This window comes from Argopecten irradians, chromosome 4 (genome assembly GCF_041381155.1).
Source record: "Argopecten irradians isolate NY chromosome 4, Ai_NY, whole genome shotgun sequence".
Lineage (NCBI taxonomy): Eukaryota > Metazoa > Mollusca > Bivalvia > Pectinida > Pectinidae > Argopecten > Argopecten irradians.
The window spans coordinates 6,439,230-6,451,299 of NC_091137.1; the positions used below are offsets into that span (position 1 = coordinate 6,439,230).

The 12,070-nt window shown below is 37.5% G+C and overlaps 1 long non-coding RNA gene across 1 annotated transcript; it reads right to left on the reverse strand.

The window, feature by feature from the left end:
* Positions 1-5,247: 5,247 nt before the first annotated feature.
* LOC138320452 (uncharacterized) lies at positions 5,248-7,789 on the reverse strand. The gene is made up of 3 exons (XR_011208189.1): positions 7,705-7,789; positions 5,682-5,754; positions 5,248-5,408 (listed from the first exon to the last, which is right to left on the reverse strand). It is a non-coding gene; the product is annotated as an uncharacterized lncRNA (long non-coding RNA).
* Positions 7,790-12,070: the final 4,281 nt, after the last annotated feature.

The window sequence follows — 12,070 nt, forward strand, 5'->3', positions numbered from 1 at the left end:
ATAGGTGTCTAGACAAACACAAGTAAGGTACAGACATAGGTGTCTAGACAAACACAAGTAAGGTACAGACATAGGTGTCTAGACAAACACAAGTAAGGTACAGACATAGGTGTCTAGACAAACACAAGTAAGGTACAGACATAGGTGTCTAGACAAACACAAGTAAGGTACAGTCATAGGTGTCTAGACAAACACAAGTAAGGTACAGACATAGGTGTCTAGACAAACACAAGTAAGGTACAGACATAGGTGTCTAGACAAACACAAGTAAGGTACACACATAAGGTAACAGACATAGGTGTCTAGACAAACACAAGTAAGGTACAGACATAGGTGTCTAGACAAACACAAGTAAGGTACAGCCATAGGTGTCTAGACAAACACAAGTAAGGTACAGACATAGGTGTCTAGACAAACACAAGTAAGGTACAGTCATAGGTGTCTAGACAAACACAAGTAAGGTACAGACATAGGTGTCTAGACAAACACAAGTAAAGTACAGTCTTGGACGTCTAGACAAACACAAGTAAGGTACAGACATAGGTGTCTAGACAAACACAAGTAAGGTACAGTCTTAGACGTCTAGACAAACACAAGTAAGGTACAGACATAGGTGTCTAGACAAACACAAGTAAGGTACAGACATAGGTGTCTAGACAAACACAAGTAAGGTACAGACATAGGTGTCTAGACAAACACAAGTAAGGTACAGACATAGGTGTCTAGACAAACACAAGTAAGGTACAGTCATAGACGTCTAAAGACATAGGTGTCTAGACAAACACAAGTAAGGTACAGACATAGGTGTCTAGACAAACACAAGTAAGGTACAGACATAGGTGTCTAGACAAACACAAGTAAGGTACAGTCATAGACGTCTAGACAAACACAAGTAAGGTACAGTCATAGGTGTCTAGACAAACACAAGTAAGGTACAGACATAGGTGTCTAGACAAACACAAGTAAGGTACAGACATAGGTGTCTAGACAAACACAAGTAAGGTACAGTCATAGGTGTCTAGACAAACACAGTAAGGTACAGACATAGGTGTCTAGACAAACACAAGTAAGGTACAGACATAGGTGTCTAGACAAACACAAGTAAGGTACAGACATAGGTGTCTAGACAAACACAAGTAAGGTACAGACATAGGTGTCTAGACAAACACAAGTAAGGTACAGACATAGGTGTCTAGACAAACACAGTAAGGTACAGACATAGGTGTCTAGACAAACACAAGTAAGGTACAGACAAAGACGTCTAGACAAACACAAGTAAGGTACAGACAAAGACGTCTAGACAAACACAAGTAAGGTACAGACATAGGTGTCTAGACAAACACAAGTAAGGTACAGACATAGGTGTCTAGACAAACACAGTAAGGTACAACAAATTCTAGACACAGTAGGTACAGCATAGGTGTCTAGACAAACACAGTAAGGTACAGACATAGGTGTCTAGACAAACACAGTAGTACAGACACAGTAGTACAGACAAGGCGTCTAGACAAACACAAGTAAGGTACAGACAAAGGTGTCTAGACAAACACAAGTAAGGTACAGACATAGGTGTCTAGACAAACACAGTAAGGTACAGACATAGGTGTCTAGACAAACACAGTAAGGTACAGACATAGGTGTCTAGACAAACACAAGTAAGGTAACAGACATAGGTGTCTAGACAAACACAAGTAAGGTACAGACATAGGTGTCTAGACAAACACAAGTAAGGTACAGACATAGGTGTCTAGACAAACACAAGTAAGGTACAGTCATAGGTGTCTAGACAAACACAAGTAAGGTACAGACATAGGTGTCTAGACAAACACAAGTAAGGTACAGACATAGGTGTCTAGACAAACACAAGTAAGGTACAGACATAGGTGTCTAGACAAACACAAGTAAGGTACAGTCATAGACGTCTAGACAAACACAAGTAAGGTACAGACATAGGGTGTCTAGACAAACACAAGTAAGGTACAGACTTAGGTGTCTAGACAAACACAAGTAAGGTACAGACATAGGTGTCTAGACAAACACAAGTAAGGTACAGACATAGGTGTCTAGACAAACACAAGTAAGGTACAGACATAGGTGTCTAGACAAACACAAGTAAGGTACAGTCATAGGTGTCTAGACAAACACAAGTAAGGTACAGCCATAGGTGTCTAGACAAACACATGTAAGGTACAGTCATAGGCGTCGAGACAAACATAAGTAAGGTACAGTCTATATGTCTAGACAAACACAAGTAAGGTACAGACATAGGTGTCTAGACAAACACAAGTAAGGTACAGTCATAGGTGTCTAGACAAACGCAAGTAAAGTACAGCCATAGGTTTCTAGACAAACACAAGTAAAGTACAGCCATAGGTGTCTAGACAAACACATGTAAGGTACAGTCATAGGTGTCTAGACAAACACAAGTAAGGTACAGTCTAGGTGTCTAGACAAACACAAGTAAGGTACAGACATAGGTGTCTAGACAAACAAAAGTAAGGTACAGCCATAGGTGTCTAGACAAACACAAGGAAGGTACAGCCATAGGTGTCTAGACAAACACAAGTAAGGTACAGTCATAGGTGTCTAGACAAACACAAGTAAGGTACAGACATAGGTGTCTAGACAAACACAAGTAAGGTACAGCCATAGGTGTCTAGACAAACACAAGTAAGGTACAGCAATAGGTTTCTAAAAAAAACAAGTAAGGTACAGACATATGTGTCTAGACAAACACAAGTAAAGTACAGTCTTGGACGTCTAGACAAACACAAGTAAGGTACAGACATAGGTGTCTAGACAAACACAAGTAAGGTACAGTCTTAGACGTCTAGACAAACACAAGTAAGGTACAGACATAGGTGTCTAGACAAACACAAGTAAGGTACAGCCATAGACGTCTAGACAAACACAAGTAAGGTACAGTCATATGTGTCTAGACAAACACCGGTAAGGTACAGACATAGGTGTCTAGACAAACACAAGTAAGGTACAGTCATAGGTGTCTAGACAAACACAAGTAAGGTACAGACATAGGTGTCTAGACAAACACAAGTAAGGTACAGACATAGGTGTCTAGACAAACACAAGTAAGGTACAGTCATAGGTGTCTAGACAAACACAGGAAAGGTACAGACATAGGTGTTTAGACAAACACATGTAAGGTACAGACATAGGTGTCTAGACAAACACAAGTAAGGTACAGACATAGGTGTCTAGACAAACACAAGTAAGGTACAGACATAGGTGTCTAGACAAACACAAGTAAGGTACAGTCATAGGTGTCTAGACAAACACAAGTAAGGTACAGACATAGGTGTCTAGACAAACACAAGTAAGGTACAGACATAGGTGTCTAGACAAACACAAGTAAGGTACAGACAAAGGTGTCTAGACAAACACAAGTAAGGTACAGTCATAGGTGTCTAGACAAACACAGTAAGGTACAGACATAGGTGTCTAGACAAACACAAGTAAGGTACAGACATAGGTGTCTAGACAAACACAAGTAAGGTACAGACATAGGTGTCTAGACAAACACAAGTAAGGTACAGACATAGGTGTCTAGACAAACACAAGTAAGGTACAGACATAGGTGTCTAGACAAATACAGGTAAGGTACAGACATATGTGTCTAGACAAACACAGGTAAGGTACAGACATAGGTGTCTAGACAAATACAAGTAAGGTACAGCCATAGACGTCTAGACAAACACAAGTAAGGTACAGGCATACACGTCTAGACAAACACAAGTAAGGTACAGTCATAGGTGTCTAGACAAACACAGGTAAGGAACAGACATAGGTGTCTAGACAAACACAGGTAAGGTACAGACATAGTCGTCTAAACAAACACAAGATAAGTACAGATATAGGCCTCTAGACAAACACAAATAAGATACATCCATAGGCGTCTAGATCGCGAAATTAAATCACTATGGCTAAGTCGTTCGACAGAAAAGGCTACAAGATACAAGATACAAGAAGTCTCATTTTACACACATATATGTGAATTTTTATTTTGTGTTTTTCATTTTGATAGTTAGTGTAAAATGTTATACCAAACCTTTTGCTTAAAATTCCAATTTGCTTTGCAACGTTAAACAACAAAACCAAACTAGAAGTCAGTCAGTGTCAGTGATTTTATAAATTTCACTTTTTAAGATTATCTGGTTCCGTGAAACCTGTGAATTCTTTTTTTTTTTTTTTTTTTTTTTTTTTTTTTTTTTTTTTTTTTTTTTTTTGACTCATTTTGACCCCGACCCTCTGGCCCCTGGGGGTCGATCAGGACCAATATGGATATGATGTTAAAATGCTTTCTCAGGCTAATAATTCTAACCAAGTATGACTAATTTCCTATGAAAACAAAGCAAATAATGTTCATAAATTTGTTTTTCCTCCATAAACTATAGTAAATTTGACCCCCTCCCCAGAGGAAAATCTGAGATCCCAGGGCCATGAAATTCACAAATTTTGTAAAGGGCCTTAATAAAGACCTTCCAATCTATGAAGAGTATCTGGTTCCATCAAATCTGTGAATTTCAGAAGAAGATTTGTGAAGTTTTAGCCTATTTGACCCCTTTTGGCCCCGCCCCTAAGACCCCTGAGGGTCAGTCATGGAAAATTTGTTAATAGGATTCAATGCCCATCTCATAGGGATAATCCTGACAACATTTGACTAATTTTCTACTATAAATAATAATGCTCCAAAATGTGTTATCAATATATAAACTATAGTAAACTTAACCCCTCTACCACATATGTGAGTGGAGAAGACGATTTTTGAATTTTTAGTCAATTTTACCCCTTTTGGCCCCTTCCAAAGCCCCCTGGGGGTGGGGTCATATAATTCACAATTTGATTGGCCTTATGCCTTAGAAGGTTTGTGCAAAATGATATTGAAATTGTTTCAGCGGTTTTTGAGAAGAAGTCGAAAATGTAAATTGTTTATGAACATACGACGGACGACACACGACGACGGACAAAAGGCGATTAAAATGCAAAAATTCCATTTGAAAGCCACACAGTCAATCACAGTGTATCGTTATACGGCTCTTTTGATTGCATCAAAGCACTGAATTACCTGTTTTGTAAGTATCGAGGATGAACATAAGCACACTAGCGCTATTTCTGGTACAAAACAAAGGGCGTATATAATTTAAACATTTTCAGATTTTTTTTCGTTTGATATTTGTAATATAAGTAATATATTTCAGGTAAACTCGTATTTATAAGGCTACGTACGGTTATTATCAAAAGCATAGATGATATTGTCCAGGTCCTTTTCGTCTAAATGACTCGAATTATCATGATCGACGCTTTGCCAGAGCGCGGATACCTCGTTGTTAACTATGGCCTTAAACTGTACTACTGCAGGACTAACTGTCGTTGTTGCCGCTGACCCATATCTAAAAGTGTAAGGAAATCAACAGCAGTCACTCTTTGTCAAGTTTTAAAGCCTAAACAACGAGGATTGTTTTTCGGGTTTATTTTCAATTATTGATAAGCTCATCGGCTGGATTCATCATAAATAGGTAATTAAGTTATTTCAAATACATGTAAATCAAGTGAAGATTCGTTGACTTTTTGGACCGAAACCCAAAACTACAAAAAACCGTAACATAGGGGAAGCAACTCTAACAACATTAACAGAGAAAGACTGTGGAAACAAATATATTTACCCGACGACACAGAGGACAATTCCGAGTTGAAGAAGCATAGTGACCGTCACGTTTGACCTTGAGTGAATGACACCTAAAATAAATATAAAACACCCATATACTACTTACCCAAATTATCCTAATTTACAAGAAATGATACAAAAAGGTTAAGTTTACGTAAACTTCTGTAACGCTTTTTTTCCTGAAGACGTTTAAGTTCAGTAATTTCCTTTATTTAAGATATACATGTATTCGTGAACCTCCCAATAATCAGATCGAGACAGAATAATGATATAAGAAATTATCATTAGACAAACTGATTAAAGGTCATCGACACAATACTCTAAACTGGTATGTTATTATGTCAAATAATCGAGAGCATACCGCTTTAGATAAAACAAGTTAAATGTGTCACTTATAAATTAATATAATTTATTAACAGATTATTAATGGAAGCCTTTCAATCTTATCCCATGTATTTGTAAAGTTTAACGTGTGAACATTTTATTTCTCTACAATTAAATTTCATATGTTACATTATTTTCTATTGGTTAGATATTTAAGGTTATTTTTCCATAGACCGAAAGAATTACACAGAGAAGGTTTTCGCAGGATATTTTGATAAAATATCCATGCATTACAACTGAATTTGTTTTATTGTAAAAGGAAGTAAAATCACGGAAATGTAAACTTGTCAAATTCATTGAGTTAAGTTCAATTTAAATTATAAGCATCATTCTATATATATATTGGGTTTGTAAATGCTAAGCTAAAAGTCCGCGTCACACTGTCCCGATTTTGATATCCGATGGACATACGAAAATGAAATTTTTAATTTCGGTTGAAAATCGTTCCGAACGTGGTCTTGCTCGACATCTTCACCGGAGTGATAGCCGATGGAAATACAATGTCTCAAGAGAGCTACAAGATTAGACCCGAACCAATCACTATGTTAACACGAATATGTGTTTTTGAAAATGATGTAGATACGACGGCTGAACGAAGGGCACACGCATACTGAACAATGGTGACACGACGGTAATACAACGTTATAATATGTAAAATATGAACCTTCGCGTGTTGTTCGGCTTGTTTTAGCATGCCAAAGATTTCACGAAGTTATTGCCGAGGCCTGAGAAACTTCCCCGGCGGTCGTACGATGGCTAATGTTTGTTTTTTTGTTTGATCAACTAACGTCCTATTAACAGCTATGGTCATGTAAGGACGGCCTCCCATGTATGCGATGTGCTGCATGTATGTTGTGCGAGGTGCGTATTTTGGGAGACTGCGGTATATTCATGTTGTGTCTTCTTGAATAGTGGGACTGTTGTCCTTTTTATAGTGCTATATCACTGAAGCATGCCGCCGAAGACACCAAGCAACACACCCTACCCGGTCACATTATACTGACAACGGGCGAACCAGTCGTCCCACTCCCTGTATGCTGAGCGCCAAGCGGGAGCAGAAACTACCACTTTTATGGACTTAGGTGTGTCTCGGCCAGGGGACAGAACCCAGAGCCTTCCTCACAGGGGCGAACGCTCAACTCAAGGCCAGAAGTGAGGTGGTGCCAAGGGAGGCATTAGGAAAGATAAAGTCAGTTATGAAGAAGAGAAAATTTAGTCGCCTTTTACGATCATGCATAGGGGCAGCAGGTACAATTCTAACGCCCTACATGCAGGGCAAGTACGATGGCTAAAGATGGCCTCATGAATGACCCGATGCGCTCACAATCAGCGTCGAATTTGAAAATGTTCTTTTTCGTGTGTACGTCCTGTGTCAACTTTGGGACAGTGTGACGCCAGCATAACGAGATATGAGGAGTTACCTCCCGTTGAGCGGTAAACTTCCCTAAATAACGAGAATACTATCGTAATGGTATTTGTACTAAGAAAACAATGAAGATTTGGTGTCGAGGTGTACAAACGTGACAATAAACCAACCTTATTATATCATAAAGAGTTGACAGAATAAATAACCCAATGATAATTACATACTTTTTGACATCCAAATGTACACTAGAAAGAGAGTGAATAGGACCTACCTGGCAGACAAGAGTCTTGGAAAGTGTGCGCGACAGACAATGGTTTACACTTTAGTACAGATGATCTTTGACCAGGCGGCTGTCGAATCCCAGCATGTTCACGTGCTTCACTGTGTAAAGGACACCAATACACGATATGAAAAACATCAGCACGTGTCTTGTGGGCCCTTATCAGACGAAGTTTTTACATGTGAAGATAATGTCCGTTTTCCGGAGACCTCTGTGCCAAGTGAATTTTATACACAGATTTCAATTTTGGGTATACAAAACGGTTTCTGTTTAACAAAAGTTCAGATCAACAAAATTTATACAATTCCCAATTTCATACAAAACCAAGTAGCATTATCCACAAAAACCATTTTGTGGAATATAATTGAAAATTTTGGTAACAAATTAAGTTTTAATGTCTTTCAAAATCACTTTTGCCTCCCAAAAAGTGTTTTTCATATAATATATTATGTTATAGACTGATACACCATTTGGGTGATTTTATCAATACACCATTTCTAAGATGTTTTGACCAGTACACCACTGAGATATTTTGGTCGATACGCCTTTTAGATATTTTGACCAATACACCATATAGATATTTTGACCGATACACCGTTTAAATGTTTAGATGTTTTGAACAATACACCATTAATAAAAATATTACCTCAAATATTGAAATAATCCAAAGCAAAATTTTCAATGAAGAACACAGAGAGCAAGAACGATGAAGGAATAGATAACCATTTAGATAGCATTGTTGTTTTACGTTTACTAAGGAGTCTCGCGATTTAGTATTTTGCTGTGATTTCTTTTCCATAGGAACCGATAGCTAATATATACTATGGTGGCATATTTCTGCCATCCTGTTATTTTAGGTCGCGTTCGTTATCATAACTTTGTCAAGATAATTATGTCCACCAGTCGAGTGATAACACAACTTATTGAGATACTTATGTCGGAAAGGCTTATCGACATAATCATATCGGAAAGTCGACTTACACCATCGCTACTGACTATTACGGAAGCCTGTTAGGGTCACATTGAAAAAAAATATTATGTCGTTATAACGACTTAGTATCTCGTTATAACGACTAAGTATGTCGTAATAACGACTTAGTATCTGGTAATAACGACTTAGCTATTTCGTAATAACGACTTAGTATCTGGTAATAACGACTTAGCTATTTCGTAATAACGACTTAGTATCTCGTAATATTACGACATAACTAAGTCGTTATTACGAGATACTAAGTCGTTATAACGACATACTAATAGGTCGTTATTACGACATAGCTCAGTCGTTATTACGACATAGCTCAGTCGTTATTACGACATAGCTAAGCCGTTATTACAAGATACTATGTCGTTATTACGACATAGCTAAGTCGTTATTACGACATATTACGTCGTTATAACGAAATAAAAAATTTTTCAATGTGACCCTAATAGGCTTCCGTAGACTATCATGGTTTTCCATAATAACTCGACTTTTTTATGATGAAAGTCGACTTGCAGACACAAATATCTCAACAAGTCATGTTATAACTCGACTGGTCGACAGAAATATCTCGGCATAGTTACGTCACATAGCTCGACCTAAAATAACACGATGGCAGAAAAATATGCCACTAGTAAAGATCGATGAATATAGGTTCATAGATAGTAAGGTACTTTATAACTATATATAAATGTGTAGTAGAAGCTGAAAAATGCACAGTCAGACCTGGAGTCCCGGATAATAGTCGGAGTGCTAACTGGTCGCCGGCGATCGACTTCACTCCCACTACGCTCTCCCTCTTTTCTCAAAGTCTTCGAATCCGAATTAAGTCACAAGAGACCCTTATATCACAAGCACACGCATTTTGTTTTAAGAAAGATATTATGATATATGTCTTGGTAATATTCTATGTTCTGAAATATAATTATCAAAACGTGCTGTCAGATTATTTTTTCTGTTTCTTTATACCACTACGACTTGAGGAAGGAGTTATGGAGTTGAATCGGACTGGGTCGATCAGAAAGCTCAACCAAGGGGCATTAAGATAAAACCTATATGGCTTTCTAGCTTGAAACTCACCTGAACAGTTACCGGTATAGGTCGGTGACTTTTCCTCCTGTCTTTATGCCTTTCTTTCACATCAAAATCCAGACTGGCCATAATGATAAGACGTAATCTTATATCCACTACACTGTGACTGGGTATCTGTAGTATATGGATTCAACAGGTAAGCACTGTGACTGGATATCTGTCGTATATGGATTCAACAGGTAAGCACTGTGACTGGATATCTGTCGTATATGGATTCAACAGGTAAGCACTGTGACTGGATATCTGTCGTATATGGATTCAACAGGTAAGCACTGTGACTGGATATCTGTCGTATATGGATTCAACAGGTAAGCACTGTGACTGGATATCTGTCGTATATGGATTCAACAGGTAAGCACTGTGACTGGATATCTGTCGTATATGGATTCAACAGGTAAGCATACACTGCTGTTGGGTTAGATAGGTAATTACAAATAAGTCAAACATCAAACAAATAGTTACTTACTACGTCAAGTATTATTATACCTATTTGTTTATTTGTTCTTTCTTATACGAGAATAATTATGTTTCAGTCAGTTTAAAAATAAGTAAATAAAAAAGCGAACTCGTGTAACGTTTATATTCAATGACATCAACATTAAATGTTCGAAAATGGGGGCCTTTTGTCACCCTAACAAACATCTTGAATGTATAATTATTTTGAGCGTTTTAAACAATTTAGCTCTAAGATAATTACTGTAATGATATGCTTGAATGGTCCTTGATTATATTTCATTTTATCTATCGATTTATTGATCTACTCATTTTAAGAGGTAGATCATTGCATTCGGAAAATAATATATCATTCAAAATTGAGAGATATGTTGCCGAACACGTTTGTACGCCAGCCACCGAACAAAAGCGCCAGATTCAATGGTGTTGCTCACAGAAATTAGCTTGTATGTCTCTAGTTAAGGATTAACTGAATATATATTTTTATGTTATGGAGATACCACACAAAAATCTGAGTGAACTCTCAATAAACCGCGATACGTTTTATGATGGGAATACACTCAGAGTTTTGTGTTATATCTCTATAACATTGAAATGTATTCAAATTAATTCCTATAAACCAATTTACTAAAGATAATCTCTTCAGAATTCTAAATTCATTTTGGGAATCATTTTTCTATGAAATCAATACGCCGCAGTCTCAGCCAATCAGAAACAATGTTACAAACGGCAATGCAATCTAAGTTATGTCTGCCGATATACATACGCTTGCACTTCTCATGCTGAAATTTTAAATGCCACTTGTTGCTGCATTCTGTAAGTTAGTCTTTCTGTAGAGTGTTCATGTCCTCTTCAGTTTTGATTAGAATAAATATATTTGTGTCGCCTTCAAAAAGGTACGCTGAAGAGTCCTCCACGAATTCTGCATTAGACCAATCAAAGTATATCACCCTTCGCGGCAAGCTTGGCATACGTTTACCAGGTTCCATCGTGGTGACACTGCTGAAGAAAGTTCCCTTATGAATAATATTATTAGATTTCAACTCCACTTGATTCACCCTCTGGTTTCTGATCTTTCGGTTCAACAAATAGTTGTCCTATACCATGTTTACGTTTACTCTTCGAACTAATGTATTACCACAATATTTCTGCTTTCTTTGATAGGTTCCTTTCAAAGTCTTTCCTTGCCTTCCTGATATTACGAGAGAAACGCATATGTCCTGAGATACGAATCAAGATATGAGCCTAGTACATATCTTTGTGAGACTCTAATGATATCTATTCTATTTTCTTTTGAATGCATAAACACATAGTAAACACCGGGATCGTTTTCTATTTTTCACAAGGATACTTCACAGAAATATAGGATATTTCCGTAGCTGAGAGTAGGACAAGGAAATCTCTACTCACTACTATTTTGGTAGGAAGTGATCCTTTTTCTGCCACTGTAGAAAACGTTTAAAATAGTCTACCCGATTTCAACAAAGTGAACACAAATATTTATCTACACTGTACACCTAAAAGATTTTTCATTTTACTTTGTCACAAACTTTGATAAAAGTGTTGCATTGCGATGATCATTAGGTCAAAGTTTTACAACTTCCTAGCACGTGTTCTATGCGTTCAGGCTGTCCTGCCCTAGGTATGACAGAATTTTACCCCTTCGGACAGAGATATCTGCATTTCCGGTGAGGAAAAAATTTACCTGTCTTACCCAGGGCAAGACACCCTGCACGCGTAGAACATATTCGAGTGATAAATCGGAAGTTGGAAAATGCCATATCCAAATAAAAATTAACCTGTGCAGTCCAATATCACATTCGAGCTCGTGCT